Source organism: Candoia aspera, chromosome 8, assembly GCF_035149785.1.
Source record: "Candoia aspera isolate rCanAsp1 chromosome 8, rCanAsp1.hap2, whole genome shotgun sequence".
Classification (NCBI taxonomy): domain Eukaryota; kingdom Metazoa; phylum Chordata; class Lepidosauria; order Squamata; family Boidae; genus Candoia; species Candoia aspera.
Window position 1 is genome coordinate 47531571 of NC_086160.1, and position 4636 is coordinate 47536206.

General features: G+C 34.5%; 1 pseudogene; it reads right to left on the bottom strand.

The window, feature by feature from the left end:
• Window positions 1-3489: 3489 nt before the first annotated feature.
• On the bottom strand, window positions 3490-3692 carry LOC134502476 (U2 spliceosomal RNA; annotated as a pseudogene).
• Between the last annotated feature and the right edge of the window lie 944 nt (window positions 3693-4636).

The following is a 4636-nucleotide window of genomic DNA, read 5'->3' on the forward strand; positions in this document are numbered from 1 at the left end:
ATAGTTAAAAGTGGTCTTCCAAACAACAAGTTTGAAAAACTACCTGATGAGTAAAACTTCATCTTAAAATAGATGAAAAGTTAACTAGCAGTTTAAAGAACTTAAAGAATATAAAACAAATGGCAAAAATCTGAATAAGAATTTAATTTAAAAAAGTTTTAAACAGATTAAGGGACCATACAAATTTAGAATATTAGGAGTTTTGCTAACAGTTTTTGAAAAAGTGAATAAACAAAACAATATTTCCATGAGAATACAAATTTTATGGCTCAAAGCTGAAAACAAAACAAGAATGAAACCTGAGACTTTGTGAATATAGAAATGAACCACTAGAGGGGACAAAAGTTCCAGACAGGAAAAAGAAAAGTAAAATCTGCAAAATGACGAATAATGGTATGACACTTGAGACATTTCAAAGGATTTTTGAAGAACTGGGAGAGAAATTTATAACCAATCTGACAGCAATAATCTCTGCTCCTGTAAATGTATTTTTATAAAGAAAAAAATGAAAGATGTGCAGACAAAAATATGGAAGAATTTATGGATAGACAGGATGAAGACAGGATACAAATCCTAGATCATGGATAATGGATAAATATTGGAAAATAAAGAAATTGAGGATTATAAGACAGAGATGACTGGGGACTGCTACTTTATGTAGTTTACTGGTGCATGAAGGTGTTGAAATAAAAATTGGAGAGGGAATTTTCTGTTTGTTTGTTTTGCATTTTCTAGTCCATATTTGTACAATAAGGCTAATTAAAGTATTTTACCAGGGCTAATAATATCTAATGAAGGCAGAAGGAGACTGAAAAACAAATTATTAGACTGTTAAGACTGATTCTTGAGCCTCTAAATGGCCTAATAACTTGTTTTTCAGTCTCCCTCTACCTTTATTAGATATTATTAGCACTGTCAAACTAGTGCTAATAATAATATTGAGAATAGATACAGTTAGGACAATGCTTAGAAAAAATAGTATATTTGCTTTGAATATACTGTGGTTTAATATGTCTATTCATGAATAAACAAATAAATAAATAATAAATAAATTGTGAGCTCCAGTCAACTTGTCTCAGCTCCTGCTAACCTAGCAGTTTGAAAGCATGCAAATGCAAGTAGATAAATAAGTACCACTTTGGTGGGAAAATAACAGGGACACGAAAGGAGCCCCCTCGGGTGTCACCCAGGCAACGTTGATGTCACTGGCAAATCCTTTCAATACAGAAGCACCTTGGTAGGTACTTCTGACACACACACACACAAAGAATAAACAAAGGAAGGAATCTAAAAGCATGGTTGATTTGATTTTTGTGAGGAAGGGTAAGAGAATTAGTGAAAGACTAGACAACCCGTGACCTGTTGGGTCATTGTTTCAGAAATATTTCCTTACCTAAACAGAGAAACAGAATGACCACATATGGATCGCTGACCAAATTGCATGCTTTATCAAGCCATAGCAGACAGCGCAAATGAGGCAGTTCCCACTTTTGGTATTCCACACTTAGCACATAAGCGATACACCTACCAAAGAGACCATATGTTCCTGTGAGGTGCTTCATGAACAACTTTCTTTTCAAGTTGAATACTCTTGGGATTAAATCTGGCCAATCATTCACCTGCTGATTCAAAAAAGATGCTGTTGGATTTCTGGCCAGTTTGGATTGCATTTTATTGTAATGAAAAATGAAGTATTGCCATATTTCTATATTTCATATTTACATTTATACAAATATATAAATTATATTATTTATATTATATAATATATGTATGGCATGCCTTCTATAAAATTATGTTATATATAATTATAAATAAAATAAAATATATTTCATATATTTCATCATGGCATCTTGACATCATTCCATCATATATCTCAGTCTACTGACAAATGTTGAAGGGAGGGTGATGCATCTTCCAATGTTTCTAAAATCATCATCATTTACTGCATCAGCCAGGCCTCTATATGTTGTTGATCTCAAGGTTGGTTGATTCATTTGGATGTAACTCAGCCTCTCACTTTCAGTCTCAGCAGCCATGTCAGCCAAGTATTGTTGGAATAGATGTCCTCCTCTGAGAAGGTTATTAAACTTATTGAAATAATGAACTAATTCAGTTCATCATTTGATACACATAGTAATGCATCGCAGTTAGTTTCTTGTTGTTCATCATTTTGAGCTGATCATGCCAGCCATCATCTCCAAGTGGAAAGAAAAGTAAGTATTGAAAGCTATCATAGGAGTGATGGGACTCTGAAATTATTTGCAAACCACTTCCTCGTTCTTACAACATAATGTGCCATGATCTTCCTTCAGGTTTGGTGTTGTTTGGTATAATGATGGCAACTTCATTGGCAATTTGTGCATAAAATTGCTCATGTTCAAATGCCAGTCTCCAGTCAGGATCAGTGATAATGGATGTTTCTGGCATGTCTCAAATTTGTTCTTTTGCAAGTTGAAGGGACATAATGTATGGGTTTCACTGTCGTAGTAGGTTCTCCAAGAATCCAACAATATCCCATTGAATTCCATCATTGTGGAGTGTACTCATTTTCAATTCTACACTGTCTTGAGGATCCATGAAGTATATTTGAAGGAATTTGGCTTGCTAGTTGGGGTCTGGCATTAAATGATGGATTTGCCCTTGAATAATCACAGAATTCCATCTGTTCCTTGTTGGAAGGAGTTCTTTGGCACTAAAGGATGTCATTTGGAAGAGGCATTTGAATTGTCTGATGTTCTTCCTGAACTTGTTTGCAAGAGGTTCATCGTTGCTGTATAAATTGAGGAATTCATTAAGTAAAGATTGCAAATTGCCTATTCTGACCTTTCCCTTTATGTAGCAGAAATTGGTGTTTTTTTCAGGGAACAGGAAGACATGACAATGAGGGCAGACTTTGGCCATCGCACCAACATTAGCAGGAACATTATACCATGCCATTTCATCCTTGTTTTTTTCATATATTTTGGTACTCGTTCTTTGTCTCTGATCCTAAAGACTTCCATTTCTCTGCTCCTTTGTCTCTTCCTCTCTTCTCCTTCTGTGACTTTTGTTAGCATTCCAGAGACTTGCATGCCTCTCCTCTTCTGTCTCTCCTTCTCTCATATTATTTGTACTGACTGTTTGATCCTGGAGTCAGGCGGCCCTGGCCTCATCTGATTCTTTTTCTCTCCTCCTCCTTGCTGCTTCCTGATGATGTTTGGTGTCATCTGTTGACCATGACATCTCCCCTCTCTTTCCATGAAGCATAATTAGGCTGACAATATTTTTTTTGTTTTTTGTTTTATTATTATTACTATTACTATTACTATTATTACCACAATACTGTATGGTGCTGTCATCACCTCAGAAGACTTCACACTTCCTGCTGGCTTCCCCACTGACTTCTGGGAAGCTGGCAGGGAGCACTGGAAATAATGATAATGTGACCTTGGCTGACTATAGCAGCACGGTGGTGCAGCAGCATAGCTGCACTGAAGCAGCCACAACTTTTCCAAATTTCAATCCCATGGGAGTAATGGGAATCCAGATTTTGGATGCATTCTAAGTTAGCCCATTTGAAGTATGTTGATTCAAAAATTGTTGCCCTATGCTGCACCATTTTGCCCAATTGAAGGTTACAAACAGACAAACAGACATGAGAGTTTTAGTAGTATATACTACACTTGATCTTAGCCAAAAGGCTGAGAAGTGATTATAGTTTATAGTTAGGGCTGTCCAACTGGGAATGCAATTTATGGAACACATTGGGGTGGCATGTAAAGGTGATGAATTCATTTAAACTCATATTATTTCTGTATTTTATTACTCATTTTATTATATCTTGCATTTTTATCTTACAATTTTATCTCCATTTTACCCTACTGTATTTTATCGTATTTTATCTCACCATAATATATTTTAGCTAATTTTACTGTTTTTTAGCTCTTTTATGGTATCATATTTTATATTTTATATCTTATAGTGGCTGATGCCCAACTTTCTGATATGGTCATTTGACTAATCAATAAAGTTATTCATTCATAGTAGTATATAGATAGATAAAAGGGTAATGAGAAGTTTTGAACAGTTAATGTTAGATTAATGTTTGATATTATCAAGTGTATATCTTGTTAAAAATGGACACAAGAAAAGGAAAGAAGTAAAAGAAATTTAGGAGGAAAGTAGAATGATTGCAGAATTTGCCAAAAATAGAGATAAAAATTATTGTAAGGAAAGATGATATGGAAGATAGAAATGACTTAAATTACAAAGTCATCACCCCAGTACTTCCATTGCTTCTCTTTTCTCTTCTGCGATATCCTTCCACTTTGATTCACATGAAAATAGTACCTGCCCTTTAATAATATACTATTATTAATAAGATTACATCATGTTGATTGTTTTGTATAAATGTATAATTTCTGTGCAATGTAAACATCTTTTGGAAATATTCTAAACTGCAACTCTCTAAACAAGATAAAAAAATCTTAGACAAAGATTTCTGAAAGTATCCAAGAAGTCTTCCTGCATTCTCTCAATTTTGAAAAGTCTCACAAAGGCTAAATATTGCAAGGCACATGGAATCCATGCCATCGGTTTTCCACTTTGACTTTACTTTTCAATTGTACAATATCCTAGAAGTCTGACATGTGTTGGA